The following is a 22,331-nucleotide window of genomic DNA, read 5'->3' on the forward strand; positions in this document are numbered from 1 at the left end:
ATATTGGCAGGAAGGAGCAGAATTGGGGAATTGCGGGTGGAGACGATGAGTAAAGAGTAGGTATGGTTGTGTCAGAGGCCAGTCCCACACCTGACTGTGGTGAGGAAAAAGTGATGCAAGCATCTTCCCAGCTTCCAGGAAAGGATTAAGGCCCTCCCCTACTCTAGAGACCACCTCTTTCTCTTCCTAAGTTCCTCCCCAAAGGTTGGCCCTCTGCCTCCTTTGATTCTCTCTCAGCGTGGCTCCCCTCATCACTCTTCTCTCATTCTCTAGCTTCAACAACCATCCGGATGTAGATGACTCCTAGATCTACCTGCTCAGTCCTGAGCGCTCTTCTCCGCTCCTCATCTATACTCCGACTGCTTTCACAATCCGGTACTTTTGTCATGATGTCCCACCCAAGCTCGTTATATTAGTGCCCTACTTCAGACTTCACTACTTCTGTCTCTGATATCACATTCTTCTTGTTTTTCATATTGGGTATCTGGGACTTGTCCTTCTCCCACTGTTAAATCCAATTAGTTACCAAGTTCTGTCCATTCCCACATCTGTCCCCTTCTCTATAAATACTTATTATTACATGTCTGGACCTTCCTAATCCTCTTCCCCATTTACACTTCCTCTTATTCCCTTCGAATCAATCCTTCATCATCTTGTCAGAATAATCTTCCTGTGAGGTATCATACTCCTTTGCTCAAGACTCTTCCATGGCTCCCTATTGCCTACCAAGTAAAACTGAAATTCCTTTCAAGACCATCCCCAGTCTAACTCTCCACTCCCTTACCCTTCAAACCTCATTTCATATCATTGAAATCCATGTACTCCAGTCAAATTAGAATTTCCCTGTTTTCCTGATATTCCCTATGTTCTTCTAACTTTGGTGCTTTTTCCCAATACTGTTCCCTAGAGCTGTAATACATTCTCTCCCCATCTTTATCTGGTGGATTCCTACCCATCCTTTAAAGCTCAGCGCAAATGTCATCTCCTCCAGGAAGCCTTCTCTGATTCCACTCAGCAGCCCCCAAAGAGTGACAGCTTCCCCCCATAGACTTCACTTAGTGTTGTTTTACAGCTCTCAAAGCACATAAAACTAGATATTTCAGTATCTGATTCCTGCCAGTATTATGTGAACTCCAGTGTCAATATTTTTTTATTCCATTTTCTTCACTTTGTAACTGATATGCTCATTTTTCACTCAACACATTTATTAGCACACTGTGTCAATCACATTCTCTTAGACATTATGCTCCTCATAAACAAGATTTTATCTTCTGCCCCTGTGCCTGTGCTGTCCCTCATTTCATCCCTGCCTCATTTCTGCCTTTAACAACCCAGATCTTTCTTCAAGTCTGAGCTCATGTCACATCTTACAAGAAACCTTTCCTGCCCCTCCTTCAATTGTGAATGTCATTCTCCAAAGAAAATTACATTATTTTTGTATTGACATATGTGTGGTGTGTGTGTTCCTTCCTATAAAATGTAAACATACTGAGGGCAGGGACTGTTTGGCTTTTGCCTTTGTTTTTGCATTGTATCCTTAGGATACAGGACATTGACCTGCTCGTACTAGGGACTTAATATAACAACACTAACATGATTAGGGAAAAACATTTTTTTAAAAAGGCAAAGAAGGGGACATGAAAACAAGGAGAATGCTTTTGTAACTTTTTAAATTCAAGTTAATATACACAGTTTTACACAAACCTAACATCAGTGGACAGTATAAAGACCTGTGATGGAAAATGCCATCCAGGAAAAGAACAATAGAGTCTGAATATAGGTTGAAGCATACTATTTTCATTTTTTAAATGTTTTTTTTTCCCAAGGCTTTTCCCTTTTGTTCTGATTCTTCTTTCACAACATGACTAATGTGGAAATCTGCTTAACATGATTGTACATGTATAACTTATTTTAGAGTGCTGTTTTGGAGAGAGGAAAAGAAGGGAGGGAGAAAAATTTGGAACTCAATTCTTGCAAAAATGAATGTTGGAAACTATCTTTATATGTAATTGGGAAAAATACTATTAAGTGCAAAAAAAAATTCAAGTTTGTTTTTAATTCTTGTTTGTTAAATTTAAAATAAGTACTCAAAATGAGTCACAGACATGGAAAATACCCCATGAGGGCACCAACACACACATATGTGCACACATACACAACTACAGAAGACAGATTTCCAAACTGGGATACCCACAATAATTCTTCAGGAATTCAGAGAGAAGAGATTTCTAGGGAGCTGGACACTCAGGGTAGAGGAGGCTTTGCTGAGAAGGTGGACGTCAGATGCTTTCTAACAGAAGCTAAGAGTAACAGAACTGGCAGGACTAGGGGACAGTTCTAAGAATCTAGAGTGATGTGGGGTGACCAGGAAGAAGACCAAAAAACAAGGCTTTTCATCTTGTGACTATTCCAAACTAAGTGGGGATCTGGGTGCCAAGATGTATATTGGGAAATGAATGTGGTTTAAAATGTCCTCAAAATCTCAGGGAACCTGGAGTCCTGCCCTGATTTGGAATAAGGCACTGACCTCAAAACTTCTGGCCCAGAGACAAGTTGCAGTTCTATTCTAACACAATTACAAAATATTTTTTACACAAATAAAGTCACATCTGAACAAATGGAGAAATAGTCATTATTCATAGGTAGGCTGAGCCAATATAATAAAAATGACAATTCTACTAAAAATCAATTTACTCATAAAGTGCCATACTAATCAAACTACCAAAAATATTACTAAAGTTCATCTGGAAAAAGAACAGATCAAAGATATCAAGATAGCTGATGGAAAAAAAAATTGTGAAGAAAGGTGGCCTAGCAGTACTAGATCTCAAATTATATTACAAAACAGTCTAATTATCAACACAATCTGAAACAGACCAAGAAACAGATTGGTGGATTAGTGAAATAGAATAGGTACCTAATACACAATAACAAATGATTGTAGTAATTTAGTGTTGAATAAACCCAACGTTTCAAGCTTCTGGGTCAAGAATTCACTATTTGACAAAATATGCTGGAAAAACTAAAAAGCCATTTGATGGAAACTAGGTATAGACTAACATCTCACACTGTATACCAAGATAAGGTCATAATGAGTATATGATTTAGACATAAAGGATGATATAAACAAATTAGGGGAGTATGTAATATTTTATCTGTCAGATCTATGATAAGAGAAGAATTTGTGAAGAAACGAGATAGGAGTGTAAAAGGATGTAAAACAGATGCATTAAATTAAAAAGGGCTTGCACAAACAAAACCAGTACAGCCAAGATTAGAAGGAAAGCAGGAAACTGGGGGGGGGGGGGAGATTTTACAAGAAGTACAAACTCATTTCTCAAATATATAGAGAAATGTATCAAATTTATAAGAATATGAGTCATATGTATACATGTATTGTATTTAATTTATACTTTAACATATTTAACATGTATAGATCAACCTACCATCTGGGGGGGGGGGATTAGAACAAAAGGTTTGGCAGTTGTCAATGTTATAAAATTACCCATGCATATATCTGGTAAATAAAAACTATTAATAAAAATTAAAATAAAAAGAAATGCATATTAAATAGCAGGAAACAAAACCTAATTTCCAACATTTATTTCAGAAACAAGCACTTATTTAATTCTAAGGAAATGCAAATAGAAATGTACAATTTCTTAATTGAAGTTAGGATTGCAGTATATGAATGTGTTTTGGTCATTGCTCTGTAATTTATATTCTGAAGGAGTTTCCTCTTGTATCTTGGCATTAAGCCATTTTTCTTAGGGTCACATAGACAATATCTATTAGGAATATCTTGTACTCAACTCTTTATAGCACCAAAACCACCTAACACATTGTCCCACATATGAAAAAAATACACTTTTGATATTTCAAAATATATCTTTACATACTTTCAAATGCCAGATTAGATAGCAGAGTTTCCAATAAAATGTATACTTATAAGGATTCTCAGGCTGCAGAAATATTTTTAGTCAAAATCCAAATAACTATTTTAGGATCAGAGTTTAGTTCACTGTAATTTCTTGTCATTATATTTAGAGAGGAAAATCTGAAATGTTTAATTGCAAACAAATGATGTGAGCTGTAAAAATCATTTAAACAGAATAAAAAGCAGTATACATATGAAAGTGGTGATCAAAATTGAAATGAAGTAAAAAAAAAAAAAAAAAAAGAAAGAAAGAATATGAGTCATTCCCCAATTGATAAATGTTCAAAGTACATGAACAGGCAAATTCCAAAAGAAATCAAAGTTATTTACAGTCATATAGGAGGATAATGCTCTAAATCTATTGATTACAGAAATGCAAATTAAAATTATCTTTAGGTACCAGCTCATACCTTTCACATTGGCTACTATGACAGAAAAGGAAAATGACAAATGTTTGAGGAAATATGAAAAATTGGAACATTAATGCTCAAGTTGTGAATTGATCTAAACAGTCTGGTGAACAATTTGGAACTATACCCAAAAGGGGTATAAAACTCTATAAACTCTTTCGCCCAGCCATACCACCACCAGGTCCATATTCCAAAGTGATTAAAGGAAAAGGAAAAATTTGTACAAAAACATTAATAGCTGTTCTTTTGATAGTGGCAATGAATTGGAAATTGAGGGATTGCTCATCAATTGGGAAATGGCTAAACAAGTTGTGGTATATGATTGTGATGCAATGCTATTGTGCTATAAGAAATGACAAGCAGGATGGTTTCAGAAAAACTTGGGAAGAGATATGAACTGATACAAAGTGAAGTGGGCAGAACTAGGATAACATAGTATACAATAACAGCAATATTGTACAATAATCAATTGTAAATGATTTGGTTGTTCTGATCGATACAATAATCCAAGACAATTCTGAAGAATTTAAGATGAAAAATGTTATCCATCATTAGAGAAAGAACTAAGTAATCTGAATACAGATTTAAGTCTTTTTCCTTTTTTTTTTCTTTTTGCTCTATTTTCCTTCACAACATGGCTAATATGAATATATTTTGCATGATTTCACATGTATAATCTATATCATGTTGTCTTCTCAAGGAAAAGAAATGGGAGAGTGGAAAGGAAAGAATTCAGAATTCAAAATTTGTACATATAAATGAGAAATAGTAATGAAATAAAAATATCTTGAGGGAAAAATATTAAAAAAAATTCTCTCATTGTCTTCCTACTGTCAATAGGACCCTTTGCCTGTAATTTAAGACCTTTCATAGTTTACATTTAAAAAAACCAAACTCCCCTCCCAAAAAAGACTCCAGTGAGTGACCCTGATTATAACATTTATGACATCAACCTTTTCCAAAAAGGGACACCCTCCCTCTATAACCTATGAAGTCCTTTCTCCCAGGTTTATGGGGTAGACAAGACCATAGAAGGTTTAGTCCATCTCTTATTCTACCTCAGAATAGAGGTCAGCCCAGCCAGGTAGGATGCCTGACTAGTCGTCATGGTCAGATTTTCTCGACCTCTTCAGAAATAGAATTGCTGGGGACAGTTACTGGTGGCAGACAAGCATAGAGGGAAAGAAACATAATCAAAAGAAAGTCTTGTCTTGTTACAGGGGCAAAGGACTTCTTAGTACAAGCTTACAAGAGAATGGACTTTGGCTGAGCTAAAAGGTATTTTCCTCCCTTCTCAAAAGCCTATTGTGAGATTTTGAGTTGAATAAATAATTGTCAAATATTAAATTTTTTTTAAAAAAGAACATCAATCAGAATTAGAGATCATTGAGTCTAACTTTTTTATCCTTTCTCTTTTAATTTTATTGATGTCTTTTATTTTAAATCACAATAATTCTCAAATATACTTCTCCATACCCCACTACCAAGAGAGGGTAAAAAAGATTTCTTAAAAGAGAGAGAAAATTTTCATAATTGCATATGTGTATATATGCATACATAATCTATATCTTGCCATCTTAGGGAAAGAAGAGGGGAAGAAGAAATTTTGGAACTCAAAATTTTATTTACTATTCAAAGAGGAAAGGATCCATTTGTACAAAATTTACACAAATATTTATAGCAACTCTTTTTTGGTGGCAGAGAACTAGAAATTGAAGTCAACTGGGGAATATCATTATAATGGAATATTATTATGCTATAAGAAATAACAAGCAGAATGATTTCAAAAAAACATGGAAAGACTTAGATGAACTGATGCATAGTGAAGTGAACACAACCAAGAGAACATTGTACATGGTAATAACAATATTGTTCGATGAGGAATTGTGAATGACTTAACTATACTAAGAAATACAATGACCCAAGACAATCCTAAAGAATTAATGATAAAGCATACTATCTACCTCCAGAAAAAGAACTAATATTGATTGAATACAGGGTGAAGCATACTCGTTTTTACTTTTTTTCATTTTTTTTCTTTTGTTCAAGTCTTATATCACTGTATAATTAATACAGTTACAGTTACAGGTAATTAGTAACTAATATGATAATGTTTTATATAATTGCACATGTATCACCTGTATTTGCTTACTGTCTAAAGGAGAGGGAAGAGAGGGAAGGAGAGATAGCATTTGAAACTTAGAACTTTAAATAAAAATTGAAAAAAATTATCTTTATATATAATAGAAAAAATAAAATATTAAAAATTTTAAAGAGAAAAAATATATCAGTTCAGCAAAACTAGCCAACACATTGACCAGAGTTGATAAAACACACAATATTCCCCATCTCTGGAATGAACTTTATACTATAAATTGAACAGATGAGGCCCAGAGAAGGAAAGAGATTTTCTACCCAAGGTCTCAGAGCTAACTGTCATGTAGAATTTCCCTCTGGTTCTGACCACTTTGCTTCATCCTGTGGGTTTTGCAGACCAGCCCTCAGTCAAATGGAGCAGAAAACTTGAGACTTCAGAGCCCATCTAGGATATCCATCCTAGAGTGGGATTCTTAGCTCTTAGGGCTCTTAAGAGGAGCAGTTACTGTCCATCCTATCCCTACAAGAACAGTGATCCTATCCAAAGAAAAGGATGAGAAATCCAAACCAAAACACTTATGAGTCATGGGGAGAAGGGGTAGAGGAAATCCCTACTTGTTTTAGTGCCTTATTCAATGCTCTCAACTTGTGGCTTCATTACTGAAAAAAGAATTGAATAAAGCTCAGGATACTGAAATACTCAGAGCTGGCTCAGTATTGTTTGAGTACTATCTTCCAAATGTTCCCTCTCAAGTTCAGTGAAGTTCATCAGGGGTTGTTAGGGTTTATCGGGTGTACTGCAGTGACCTCAGAGGCAGGGAGACAGGTGAAGAACAATTTGTTCAAAGTCCAAGCTTGGGTGACTCCCCTGGAACATTTGGAAGACAGGGTCCAGAAAGGGTAGCTGTATTCCTGGGCCGCATTCCAACTCTCCACCTCCTCAATGTGGTGTCTCTTTTTAGAGCCACAATAATACCTGTTCTCTTAGGCAATCTGAGATTTGCTTGGGCATTTCAGTTAAGGATTCTGATTCTGCCTTTGCCCCCAATCCCGCTTCTATTATGAAGCTCTTAAATTCAGGACCAACTTTAACATTTCTCCCTTGGAAATTGAAGGGATGCTCATCAACTGGGGAATGGCTAAACAAGTTTGATATGTAATTGTGACACAATACTATTGTGCTATAAGAAATGACAAGCAGGATGGTTTCAGAAACACTTGAGAATACATATGAAATGATGCAAAGTGAAGCGGGCAGAAGCAGGAGAACATCGTATACAATAACAGCAATCTGTGGTATCTGCAATATAGTTTTCATTGCTTCGTGAGAATGTGATTTTGGTAGGAAGTTTTTCTTTAATTAAATCTGCCTTTCTATATCTTCCATGCATTATTACTCATTTCAGAAAATGGGCCTAAACAGAACCTTGAAAGCCAATCTTTTATCAGTTGAGTTTACTTCCATTTTAGCCACAAAGGTTGCCTTGAGAGTCAATGCATGGAATAAAAGCATGGGAGTTTTTGTTGTTATTTTGCATTATTTCCTCATGTAATTCTGTAAAAACCTTTTTAGATCCCCATAAAACTCTTAGTAAAGCATTTTACAAAGGACTCCCATACAATTCTTGTCAGTAAGAGGTAAAGCTATGAACTAAAAGATAGTATATAAAAGACAGATGTATTCAAAACTGATGGAACTGCTAAATCCAGAGTTACCATTAATGATTTTATGTCAGCTTGGAAGCAGGTTTCAAGTGGAGTGACCTAGGGAGCTGGCAGTTCATAGTCTTTGACCCTCGTTATATAATGGCTTTGTAAATAACGTGTGATAAGGGATTAGATGATTTATCAAATATGACCCAGATATAGGAGAAGTTTGTTGAGTCAGGAAGAGAGTCAGGGTCCAAAAAGATAGGACAGTTTAGAAGTCTACATTTGATCTAATAAGATAAAATTTAATAAACATGATTATGAAGTCTCACATCTGGATTTTTAAAAAAATCACCTCTATAAATGGAAGATGACAGAGGCATGGTTAAATAGCAGTTTGTCTGAAAAAAAAGATCTGGAACCTCAAATTCAATCTGAGTCAGCAGTGTGAAATGGCGAGCAAAAAGGGTCATGTGATCTGAAGCTATATTAAAAGAAGCAGCAAAGACATCACAGCCCAAAAAGGTTTCTAGGTCTACTGTAGCTGCCCTGGTTAGATCACTGCTGAAATGCTGTATTCACTTCTGAGAACCACATTTTGGAAAAGTTGTTCATCAGTGAGTTTCCAAACAAGAACAGAAAATGATGAAATATTATGACATGAGGAGCAACTAAAGAAATTGAATATCATCAGGCAGGACAAGCTAAGTGATAGTGGGATCATGATAGTTATTTTTAAGGGCTGGATGGTGTGAGAAAGAGGGATCAAACTGGTTCTGCTTAGGGCCATTTGCTGGAATGAGAAGTAATGCATGGAAAATATAGAAAAGTAGATTTATATTAGAGAGAAAAAAGCACTTCCTATCAATCAGAACTGTCAGAGAGACTGTGCCTCACATAGCAAAGTGTAGGATGCAATAGTAAAAATATCCCAACCCCTGCCCCTATAATAATTAGACTAGGTTTTCCTTTAAGGTATTGAAATTATCTTCAAGACTTGTCTGGCTCAAGGGACTAAAGGCTCATCACATAAGTACAAAAAATGGCACAAGGGACTGCAAGAATTTTCTCCAAAACTTTGCTTTGTTTTGGGAAAGGATGGAAAATTCAGGCAGGGGAGATTTGCTCAGTTAAATCCACTTGAAGTGTTTTGGTGCCTTTCCTTGGTAACTATCCTTGTGCTATGGATAGTTAAATCTTCCTTTGCATTGCTGAAAGGCCCTCCCACTTCTCATTTTATTCCAGGATCCAACTTGAACCGGCCCTGCCCAGGACACAGGAGTACTAGGTTACCCCAGATACTCTTTACATGCTTTCCCTTGCCCTCTCACAGCCTGGCAGCCCAACCTCCGAGTCCTGTAGATATCACATGCATCTCCCCCAGCATCTTCCTTTTGGGGCAGGTAGACTCTCCATCCTTTCCTCATGAGCTGTCTAATCCCAGGTCCCTCACAGAAGACCCCTGAGATCAGGAAACTAGTATGAGATCAGCTTGCAAGAGGAGCAGTAATGGTGGTATGCCATTGATCTCAGCGGCCACCGCTTCACTTAGTAAACTTGGTCCTAGATGTCCCCAGCTACCATCCTCTTCTGCTATCAGATACCTCTGAGATACTTTCATGATGATGCAATACGAAGATCACTAAATTTCAATTTAGAGGTTCTGTAGAAAGCTCATTAGAGTTCAATCTAATATCTGCTATCTATATGACCTTAGGCAAGTAACTTCATTTCTCTTGGCCTGTTTCCTCATCTGTAAAATGAAGAAACTGGATGAAATAACCTCTGAAGTCTTCTGATGTTGACTGAAGTATAGCTTTCTCCAGGTGACATTTTTTGGCACCTTCTTCAAAACTGGCTGCTCCTTCTCTCATACCACTTGACAAAGAGGTTTGGAAATATGTAAATATGCTTAAAAGGATTGCACATATTTAACCTATATCAGATTTCTTGCAGTCTTGGGGAGGGGAGAGGTAAGGGAGGAAGGGAGAAAAAGTCTTATAAAAAATGAATGTTGACTGCCATCTGGGGGAGGGGGTGGGGGAAAGGAGGGGAAAAGTTGGAACAACAAGATTTTGCAACTGTCAATGCTGAAAAGTTACCCATGCATATATCTTGTAAATAAAAAGCTATAAAAATAATAAAAAATTAAAAATGAATGTTGAAAACTATATATGTATTGGGAAAATAAAATGCTATTTTAAAATACAAAATAAAATAAAAAGAGGATCAGGACAAGGGATTAAGATATCTCTGTTCCCTGAGGCTGTGTTCAGATTCTCCTTCTCTCCTTTATAATTCAGTCCACTATATCTACATCCTTGATACAGATTTCTTGGTTCCGCCTCCTTGCTAACAACCTCAGTATTTACACACTTTACACAAACCCTGCTCTACTTTGAACCCTCAGTTTCCATTCTATCTCAAACACACACACACACACCCAGGGATGCTCATCTTAGCTAATTCTGCTTCCCTTCAACTCCAAGACTCACCTCAATGAGTTGGACTAGAGCATCTTGGAAGAAGGGATTTAACTGCACGAAACAAAGCCCAATTGTATGGACATACAGTTGTCAAACTATTGAAATTAACAAGTTCATAGACCCCAAGTGAAGAACCCTGAGTAGAGTTTTCTAAAAGTGGAATGGTCAGCCTCAGGTCACCCTACTAGCCATCTTTAAGCAAGAGCCGGATGAACATTTGTTCAAGAGTTGCAAAGAAGATCTTTATTCAGGTATAATTTAGACCAAGTGGCCGTGGGGACCTCCTCCAAACAGGGGTGTTCTGGAGCCATTGGAACCCACTCTTGAGAAATGATTATTCAGTTTTCAGTGCGAGCATTTACACCTTAAGAATCAACAATTGCTGTAGAGGAGGGCTTGATGTATTGTCTGGTTGATTGTTTCAAGGCTTAAAGGCCTAGGTTGGAGGCCTAGGTTCTACCTAGTCCCTGCTCACTCATTGACATCTATATTACCTTAAACAAGTCCTTGACCCCCTCCTGAACCTCAGCTTCTCTATTTGTCAAATAGGAATAATAAACCCAGGCCTACATCGTTCTGGGGGCTGGGGATGGGAGTGAGAGTTATGAGGAACACAATGTGAAAACTATGAGATTAAGAATTAACCATGGATTCTGGACAGATTTTTAAAAAAATATATAGTTAAATATACATATTTAACTAACCACTAATTGAAAGTTAACATTTCCTTTACTTATGAATTTTTTTAAAAAATCACTCTGAGAAGGGGTCCAACAGGTTTCCACAGACCATTAAAAGGATTTGTAACCCCCAAAATTTTAAGAATCCCTGAATTCTAATGATGCAGAGCCCAAGTACCATTCTAGGTCTCATCTCAATGAAGTCTCTTTCTCTCATCTCAATGAAGTCTCTTTCTTACTGAGATTTGTTTGAGAGGGGCTAGAATCTTACGCCTAGCATTTCACTTTCAGTTTCCAGGTCTCTGCTGTGGTCACACATAATGGATTTCTCCTCAGCTCTGGTGTTTCCCAAAAGTCTGTACTTACTCCTTATGACTTCCTGACTCACCTAGTCCTAGAACTGTATGATTCTGGGAGGGTGAGAGGCAAAAGGAGGTTGTTTGAGCCAAGGCCAATCCCAGCTCCCAATTCATCATCAGCCTAGGCTTTGTCCAAGGAATTGACCTTGTGGAGGCAGCATTGACGCTGACTCTCACCTTTTCCCTGGGAAAACAGGGGATTTGTATGGGAAGGAGCTGCCTGACAACCCTGAGCAGTGACGCATAGGGGCTCCTGCACATGCATACCCATGTAATCTAACTGTACAGAGAGAGGCAAAGACACATGCATTTAGGCATAGGAAAGAGAGAGACAGAGACAAAGATCTTTTTGCCTTTCTTGTATCAAGAAAAGGAGGGAGGAAAGAGGGAGAAAGGGAGGGAGGAAAGAAAGAAGGAAGAAAGAAAAAAGGAAAGGAGGAAGGAAGAAAGGAAGGAAGGAAGGAAGGAAAGAAGGAAGGAAAGAAGGAAGGAAGGAAGGAAGGAAGGAAGGAAGGAAGGAAGGAAGGAAGGAAGGAAGGAAGGAAGGAAGGAAGGAAGGAAGAGAGGGAGGGAGGGAGTTCAGGTCCTTATCCACAGTGACCCAGACTGTTTCCATAACTTTTCCAATGGTCTGTCTGCCTCAGGTTCTCCTCCTTCCAAGCTACTCTCCACTGATATGTAAAAGTGATTTCCTAAAGTGCAGATATGATCATGTCACTCCTCAACAACAAACTCCAATGGTTCTCTTCTTTTTCCAAGATTAGCTAACACACTCTTCTGGCATTCAAAACCATTTACATAACCTTCCCCAAACATATTTTTCAACTTTAATGTGCATACCCAGAACTCCAAGGTCTAGCCAAACTGACTTTCTTGTTGTTTCTTGCATACAGTTCTCCATCTCCCATCTCAATGGTCTGCAGCAGCTCTCTCCCCAAGCAGGAAATTGCTTCTCAAGTATGACTCTTAGAATTCCTAGTTTTCCTCAAATCTCAGCTCAGGGTTGCCTTGTTCATGGGTCCTATGTTCTTCCTAAATAGCTGCAAGTTCCAGAATACCAAATCTTTGAGAAATCAAGATTGTGAATCACCTAAAGGAGGTGTGAAGTCCATGGTGGGTGTGAACAGACTTTTCTGTTATTACCGAGGAAGAATTGCAAGGGAGATGTGAAGTAAAGATGTCATCAGACAAATGGGTAATTGGGAAAGGATGTGGGCTGATTAAGCAGCCAGAGGAAGAGACCGCCAAGCAAAGGACAGCTTCAGATGTATCTACTCCTTATCAAGAGACCTCTACAAAGGCCCCAAGTACCTTGGGGGCACCCCTAGGCAGCATTTATGGGGAGGAGGACATAGATAAGTCACACAAGATGACAGTGCAAACTGTTCTTAATTCTGAACCTTCCCTCCAGATTACTTAATAGAATTTAATAAATATGTATTAACTGACTAGGATTTGAACGTACCCAAACTGATGATGACAATATCCATCAAATTATCATCCTTATCATATCAAGCATTGATATAGTACCTACTGTGTGCTAGACATTTTTGCATGGTGTTTACTATGTGCTAAGTGCTTTACAAATATCTCATTAGATCCTCACAACAACCCTGACAGGTAATGGTTGTTATTATCCCCATTTTTCCATTTGGGGAAACTGAGACAGGTTCGGTGATGTGCCCAAAGACACACAACAAAGTAGACATCTGAGGCAGGATTTGAATTCGTCTCTTCCTGTCGCCTACCTGCCTCCATATTGAAACATGTGTACAGAGCTAAAAACTACTCTCTCCTCTAGTCTCTCTTCTCCTCCTTGAAATCATTCCTATGAGGGAAATACAAGAAGGTTGTTCATACCCATTTTCCAGAAAAGGAAACCAAAACCCAGCTGGGCAATGTGGCCTTACCCAAAGTCCCAGCACCAGTGGCAAGCCTAGGCTAGGGCACACCTGCTGACCATCCTCCGCAGATGTGTACAGAGGTTCTGCTTCCCTCCTCTACAAAGGCCCTGCACAGGTGTGTGTCAAGAGGATAAGGATTCTCCGTGTGCACACAGGTGCATCTGAACAGACATGCTTTATTTAAGTGCCTCCCCAGATCTGGAGTGCTCAGAGACTTCTGCATGGGAGGGGAGCTCCTCCTCAGGGTCTGGGCTGCAAGCCTGGGGCCGTGTGTGTCACGGATTGCCCAACACACCTGGAACTAAGCCACTCACACTCCGCAGAAACAAACTGAACTGTAGCTGGGGTCACGGGCGAAGGCTTCCCAGAGTGTCTCCCTGGCTGTGAGGGGCCCGTGGAGCAGGGCCCAGGGGGCAGGCAGCAGGGCTCTGAGCGAGCCTGGCTTCCTCTAAGAGTGGGCTTCTAGAGTTCTCAGGCCCCCCCAGCTGGCTCCTTCCCATCCACACCTGAAGGATCAGGGCTTTCTTCTCCTTCTGCCCTTTCCCCTTCTCCTCCTCCCTCAAAGCCGCCTCCTCAGTCTGTCACCTGGCTACATGACTATGGGTAAGTCCTTATTTGCCCCAGCTGTCAAATGGCTTGAATCTTCTCTCCTTCACTAGGAACTTGTGAGAATTCAGCGAAGGCCGCATGGGGACGTGCTTTGTGAGTCGGAACGTAGCAAACATATGTCAGATTATTGTTGTCATCCGTATTATTAATCAGTCCAGCTATTTACTGAGCATCTGCTGTGGAAGAAGTCTGGGACTGGGGGATCCTGAGGCTGAGGGTCAGGAGGCCTGGCCTTGAGATCCAACGCTGCCAGTTTCCTGTCAGAAGCTGGGTTTTGTTTTTGTTTTTGTTTGTATTTCAATTCTTTTAGCCTCTAGATTAACTCTGAATTCAGTCCTGAGTTCATAAAAAGTTATCTCCAGAGTCACCGAGGTGCCAGGTTAGCCCAGTGCCCTTTGGGGACTCTTTCTCTGCCATGCAGCTCCTTCCCCTCCATTAAAAAAATCCCCGTGATTTCCTTGAAGGCAGAGCCCAGAACCCAAGAACACAGGAATGGGTAAACAAGCGGGGCTGGGCGCATGTGTAAGAAAAGACTCCTTAGCTGACTAACTGGACACAGTTGCATCAAGGTCCTCAAGGACAAGAGCTTGCCCCAACTTAGCTTTGACTGCCATATCCATCTGCCCATATTCCCCAGCAGCCCTCCACCCAGCAGCCCGAGCCCTCATATTGACCCTGTGCCTGTCCTCAGAGGCTCCCTGATCTGTCACCAAAAATAGTTCCTGTAGCATGTGAAGGGGCAGCTGGGCCCTGGCTGGAAGAGAGTGGGAGACAAAGCCTGCTCCTTGAAATAAAGCACCAGGAGGCAGCCTTTACCCCTCCTTTTCCTCCTCCGTGGCCAGGCCATCCCCCCAAAGTGAGGAGCAGCTCTGTCTGCTGAGCTGTGTCTAGAATCCCTTTCCAAGAAGGGCCCTTTCTCTGCCCCACCTCTCAGTGTGACTGCTAGCTTCCTGGATGGTTTCCCAACACCGAATGTTTTCAGTCTGGCCGCTCCTAGATTTGTCTGCTCATCTCTTCTTCCTGTTTGTGGTTCTGGATGCTGAAAATTATTGGAGCTAACCCTAGCAGATGCCATGACTTCTCTGCAGCTCCTGGAAGGGGCTTTCCTGCCTCCCATCTATTGGATGTTTCCATTCAATTTCCACATCTGTAAAATGTAAATGTAAAAATGACTCAATTGAATCAAATAGTTTCTAAGATCTCTTCTCATTCCAGAACTATGGTTCTAGGGCACAGTGAATTATATTGTATCCTGGTGGCAAATGATCAAACTTCCCTTTTGTTCTGCTGGACCCTGGGACACTTCATATACTATGACTCAGCCCTGAGTGACCACTCCTGAGTAGTCCCCTGCTCCCCCTCCCTCCAAAAAAAGCTTAATACCTAGTTTAGAAGGATCACTCCCTTCTCTTCCTTCTTACCTGTCTCCCTTGATTTCCCATCAGGAGTGAAGCAGGCATCTTTATCCCTACCCATGTAGAAATGTTGGATTGCTAACACATGGCAGCCAACCTATATTAAGCTAAATGGATTTGAATGACTTAACTACTTCTCCTTTCTGTTTCTTTTCTGAGACTAAGCGTCCAATGCTGAGATGGACAACAAAGATTGTACCTTTTTTTAAAGTAACCTTTTATTTTCAAAATACATACAAAGATACTTTTCAAGATTCACCCTTACAAAACCTTGTGTAACAAAATTTTCTCCATCTCTTCTCCCTTTCCCCTCCCCTAGACAATAATACAGTACAGGTTAAATATGTATATATAATTCTTCCAAACATATTTCTACACTTATCATGCTGCATAAGAAAAATCAGATCAAAAAGGGGAAATAACGAGAAAGAAAAAACAACACAAAGGAGAAAAGCACATTCAGTCCCTCCCACATTCAGCCTGGGTACAGATGGCACTGAAAATGTTTTGAATCACCTCATTGTTGAAAAGTCCATCAGCGTTGATCTGCAAAGATTGTATCTTATCCTCACAGAATCTCATCATCTCAGATCTAAAAGATATGGTCAGAGATCGTATCTAGTTCCAACCTGTGTCTACACAGAATTCCCCTTTCAATATCCTCAATTAGTAGTCATGCAGCCTCTGCTTGAAAACTTCCTGGGAGGTTCATTCCCGTTCCTGACACCTCTAATTGTTAGAAAGGTTTTTATTTTTGTTGGGGTTTTGGGGGGGCTTTTTTTGTTTTGTTTTGTTTGTTTTTTGTTTTTTAACTTGAAGTCAAAATCTGCCCCTTTACAGTGTCCATCTATTTAACTTTATTACTGATGCCATGGAATGAGGTAGAGTATAGAAGGGGGAATATATTTCTCTAAGAGATTTGGGAACATCTTGCTACTGAAGTCCATGGAATTGCACACCTTTGAGCATTTTAACAGCTGATCCCTATGCTGTGATTATTCATCATGCCCCTTGGACAGCGGTGTGAAGGGGATGGTATGGTGGTCAGCAACATTCAAACATTTCTATTTGCCCCTCAGTTGACTCATTGCCCAAATAGGTTTCCTGATATATATGCCCACTCTGTCAGGTAATATCAAATGACAGGTGATTTTTTTTTTTTTATTACTGAGATCCCAGCCAGAGACAGTACTTCTGACAAAACATTTCAGTATTAAAATAACTTCTATCTCTTCTCTGGAGATGTTTCATCCTCACTTGCCTCCTGCCAGCTATATTTCCAATAAATACACACTGACTACCAAGTGTGGTCTTTAATACTGTTTATAAAGACAAACAAAGAAAGTTTCCCAATGCCCAGAGGAAAAGATTTCAAACTCTCATAAAGGAGTTCAGGGAGAGGGAGGAAATATAAAATTAATATCTTAGGGAACATAATTGTTTGAGTTTGTTTGTTTGATTGATTGGTTGGTTGGAGTTGGCATTGCACTTCATACCTCTTCAGCCCACACAGTCTCATTGCCAGAGATATGGCTCCTTGTATTTGGTGGCTATTGCCTATGTGCTAACTTTCTCTGTTTTACATGGTTTCTTTCAGTTTCCCTTTTTCTAGCTGCAAGAATCTCTTACTCATTTGTCAGGAGTTAGATTGCTCTTTGAGTCTGGATCCAGGGAGCTGACTTTTAAAGGTCACCATTAATCCATAGTTCTTAATTTTCTCTTGTTTCCTCATAAAGAGATCACCTGGCATGGCCAAATTTTTATAGTCAGTTTAGTGATTCATTATTGAATGCTTTTCTGCAGTTATGCTTATGAAAAACAAACTTCCTTACACTTGTTTAATATCAATTGAAGGAAGAATCTCCAAAGGAAAAAACAAAAACTACACAGTAGTTAATGCTCATTTTATTTATTTTATTATTTTTTTATTGGTGAGAAGGGATGAATCCCAAGTGAACAAATCTCTTCTGATATTTACAATATATAACTGGGAATGTAATTAAAAGTATCCTCGATATATGAAAATTTGTTTGATGACATAAAAGGTAGATGCCTCAAGCTGCCAAAATAAATACTGATTTTTTTTAAATGTCATTTTGATGTATGTATTTATCATCACATACTTGCAGTTTTTAAAAATACTAGTTTTACTTAAGAATGTTTCCTAGAAAGCAATCAAAATTGTTAATTTCATTAAATCTCAATACTTATCTTTTTAGTATTTAAATTAAATTTGATAACTTTAATATAATAAATCAATGTATATCTTTTAAATATCCCATGTGACAAAATGGGAAGAAGCACAAAGTGCTTCTATTGAATATTAAAGTACAATGGTTTTCTTGAGGAAAAGCATTTTCAGCTGCTTGGGATACGTTTTTTATTACAAAGAACAAGTGACAAATAAACTATGGTTACTCAAGATTGGGAATTTTTCACACATTTTCACTCTAAAAAAAATGAAATGAATCTATCACTTAAAGAAAAATAACTATTTGTTTTCAGTGATAAAATTCAATGTTTCAAGCAAAAATGAAAATTTTGGAAAATTTGTATCCACAATAAGCTTGTCAACTTCCCAATACCCTGATGAGATCAGTGGTGATATTTATGATTATGGTTTTTTAAAATATATCTGTTGTATAATGAAAATGTATCAGCCTTTGGAAGCTCTACATAACTCAGTGAACCACTTACAAACAAAACAAAACAAAACAAAACATGTTACAAAATCATACATGGGTAGAAAGATTCATTCCAAGTACAAGACAGACCAATGAATTTTAAAGTAACAGAAGATCAAAAGGTCACTTAATTTTTTATGTAGTAATAAAGAAAAATATCCCTAATTATTTGGATATTCAAATATTCTTCCCTTTTCCAACTACATATCCTACATTTTCTACATATTCTTCAACAAAAGAAACATATCTCAACAGATTAATGTCGAATAGTAATAATAATAATATGATTTAATATTTACATGGAACCTGCTATGTGACAACTATTATGCTAAACACTTCATAATATTATATGTGCCAGGCACTGTGCTGAGATGGTTTTATAAATATTATCTCATTTGATTTGCATCATAATGCTAAAGGATAGGTACTATTACCTATGAAAAAACTAAGGCAAACAGATTAAGTTACTTGTCCAAGGTCACACAACTAATAAGGCTGGATTTGAACCCAGGTCTTTCTAATTCCAGGTCCAGAGTTCTTTCTATTGTTCTACTTTACTGAAGAAGTAGATGAATACAGCTGTCTTGAATTAAGTCAGACATTAAAGACATTTGCAAAAATTTGTAAAACAATACTACTCTTCTAGCTAATTTTTTTTGCTTTTGAAAATATTATAATATGCTTGTTATATGTATTTACATGTAACATATTTATTATTGTTATCTAGAAGTGATATTTAAATATCATGTTTTCATTTCTAATATGTTAAATATCGATAACCCATATAAAAAGGCTTTTTGAGAGCCTCATTAATTTTTGAGAATATAAATAGGTCCTGACATCAAAAAGTTTGAGAACCATTGCACTGTATAAATGCCAGTTACTAATTCAATGCCTAATTAGCCCTAATTCAGATTGGGTCATTGACTTAGAGCTGGACTAGACTTCAGAGACAACCTAGTCCAATCCCTTGATTTCAGATATAAAGATTGTGTCCCTTTAAGATTTTGGCAAGTTTTCTGGATAAGAGAGACAAAAATAGAAATATAAAGATGCATCCCATTTAGATGGAGTTTACATTTTGCAAAGGACAAATGCCTTTCAGATGGCTCATTTTCAGTGAATCATTTTCAATGTAGTAAAGGTTTGAGTGGAGCTAGGTTGCTCAGTGGATAGAGCATTGGTCCTGGAATCTGAAATTCAGATAACTAGATATGACCCTGAGCAAGACACTTCACCTGTGTTTGTCTTAATCCACTGGAGCTGGAAATGTCAAACTACTCAAGTATTTTTGCCAAAAAAAACCTATGGACACCACTGGCAAGTTATGGTCCACTGGTCGAAAAGAGTGACCTAACACAAAGCTTCAGTAATAACAATTCACCCATCAACTAGGCCAAAACTGGAACTGAATTTTTTCAGTTGTATCGATTTTAAATTTAATTCCTCTAAAAGGAAATTTAAAGTACACAAATTTAAAATAGTTTCTACATAGCATTTTCCCCTACTAAATTCTTCGGTTGCCTTTAATCTATTCTAGGTCACAGAGGACACTTTGAATATTATTTTTCTCTATCAGGGTTCCAGCAAATCAAAGCACAGCCTCCAGCTTCTGGCAACTAAACTAGATCTATTGGGTTGGTGGGGGGGGGGGGTGTGTCTATTATTTGTTTGTGTGTTTTTTAATCAGAAAAACTGGAACCCTGAACTCTTTGATGAAAACTGGTCAATTCTTCTGGTCATTTTTTTCTTCTCCTCTCCTCGTCCCCATCCACTGAGAAAGGGGGAGAAAAATTACATTGTAGATATGTATTGTCATAAAAAACGATGAGAGGGAGAGAGAGAGGAAGAGAATGAGAGAGAGAAGAGGGAGAGGGAAATAAGGGAAAGAGAGAGAGGGAGGAAAGAAGAGGATGGAAGGAAGGAAGAAAAGGAAATACATTTTGATCTGCATTCAGGCTATTACTTTTTTTATCTAGAAGTGGATTTTCACCCCAGTTTCATTTAAACAATTAATATTAATTAACAAATTAATTTACAAATGGATACTTATTGCAAAGATATAGCAAGGACAAAGATTACAAAACACCCCCCCCCAAAAAAATCTGGACACATATTCTCCTCTATAATACTTCAATTTTTAGGGAGAATGGCCAATATCTAAAGCAGTACGTACATAGTATTTTCCCTACCAAATTCAGGTCTAAATTTGGCGAAGCCACTGGGTAAATAGGTATTACTCCCTCTCTGATTACCTTTCATCTCTTCTAGGTCATTTGGATAATCCTCTTCCCTATCAGAATTCCAGCGGATCTAAACATGGCCTCCAGCTTCTGGCTCAAGTTCTCCTGAACCTCACAAAGTCCTAACCATCTCCAATACTCTCTCCTACTAAAGCAAGAATGAATAAATACAATGAGGCAAGAGCAGAGCCTCATGTATGGACCACAAGTCCAAAGGCTCAAAACATTATCCCTCTCAGCCAAACAGCCATCAGGCAGACACAGGGAAGAGATTCCTTTGGCGGGTTGCTGCCTTTCAAATGCACCCTAGCACAGCAGCTAATCCACACTCCATCTCTTGACCACCTAGTTAGCAGAATGGAGCCTGTTTTGGGAACTTCCCCGACTCCATATTGGGCAATAGGGTCCTTCTATCACACATCCTCAAGGTTTTCCTGAAAGAGCAGCCGCTTCCACATGGTTTGACAGCAGTCAAACCATGTTCATGTTCTTGGGATGGAGCCCCACTGACCAAGTTCCTCCTCCCTACACAGAAAACTTCCTAAAGTGGAAATCAAAGACAATTCACTTTTGCTTATTGTATTTGCATTTTTATATGGTGATTACCTACATATGATTCCTACTGAAGAGCTATTCTGTTCATTGACTGTTGTGACTTTTTTTGTGTGGAGTCTTATATTGTGTATTTTTCAATTTTAAAAGCATCCAACAAAGAAGAAATTCACTTGCTTGGTTACAATTGACCAAATTAACTAAATAATTAATTACTAACAAATAGTTATTATTTACAAGTCTACGCTATTCCCAATGATATATGTGGGGATTTTTTCAAATGAAGTATTCCATCATATTATACCATATAATTATTATGCTAATTATGTCATATTATATTGCTATGTTATATTTATCAAATATTTTAGTGAGAGCAAGAAGGTTTAGCTTCTAATAAATTAAAATTTTAAAAATACTCTTTTTACTTTTATCTCATCCTGATTCATTCCTTATCATATTTATTTATTTATATTTTCATTACATTTATAATACATTGCTAAATAAATATACATATGGGGCTCCATGCCCAAAATATTTTTACAGTGGGAGTACTTGACTAAGGCATTCGTGATATTATTTGGATATGACTTTAATAGGATCAGCTGCCATCTGAGTTGTAGGAAGGAGAATGAACATCAATGAGATCATTGCATTAAGAGATGTTTCTGGTAAATATATTCAGGAGATAATGAAACTATGATTTGAACTAAAGTCTTTAAACTCCAAGCATGGGGTTCTTATCCAATGTGCTGCATTGCCTCTTGGAGAGGAGAACCAGATATGAATGTACAAATGTAACACAGAACAAGATTAGTCAGTGTTCCTGGGACCTCTGGCAAGTCTGATGTGACATCCTGTGAAAGGAGATCTCCCTTCCTGCTTGGGGTGAGGGAGGGATCAGGGAAGGGCATTTGTACAGTCGTTTTTAAGCTTTATATTGTACTGCCCTCTCTTGTTACCAAAATAATTTATCAAGTTCCTCTAAATATATAATCTGTACAAATAATTTTCTCAGCTCATATTTATTTAAATAAAATCAGAAAGGTAATTACAATTGTAATAAAATTATAAATTTATATCATAAGATAAATCTTAACTATACAGCAGAAATAACATGACATGGCTATTTGGTCACTGACAAAATTGCTTGTAGGAAACTATGAAGAAAAATATCAATATTAATAATGTACTCTGTACTCTGCTTAGGCTCATCTTCCAGAAATAAATTTTATTTAATTTAACAGTAAGAAATATCTAATCTAATTCTATTAAAGGCCTCATTTCTAAAATATATAGAGAATTGAC

General features: G+C 37.8%; 2 long non-coding RNA genes across 2 annotated transcripts in view; one reads left to right on the forward strand and one right to left on the reverse strand.

Moving 5' to 3' along the window:
- LOC141551617 (uncharacterized) overlaps nt 1-22,331 on the reverse strand; it is a 60,607-nt gene that overhangs the window by 12,560 nt on the left and 25,716 nt on the right. The gene's annotated exons all lie outside the window — the stretch shown is intronic.
- Nucleotides 13,855-21,441, forward strand: LOC141551616 (uncharacterized). The gene is made up of 2 exons (XR_012484916.1): nt 13,855-14,126; nt 20,503-21,441. It is a non-coding gene; the product is annotated as an uncharacterized LOC141551616 (long non-coding RNA).

The sequence above is a fragment of the Sminthopsis crassicaudata genome, chromosome 1 (genome assembly GCF_048593235.1).
Source record: "Sminthopsis crassicaudata isolate SCR6 chromosome 1, ASM4859323v1, whole genome shotgun sequence".
NCBI classification, from domain to species: Eukaryota; Metazoa; Chordata; class Mammalia; order Dasyuromorphia; family Dasyuridae; genus Sminthopsis; species Sminthopsis crassicaudata.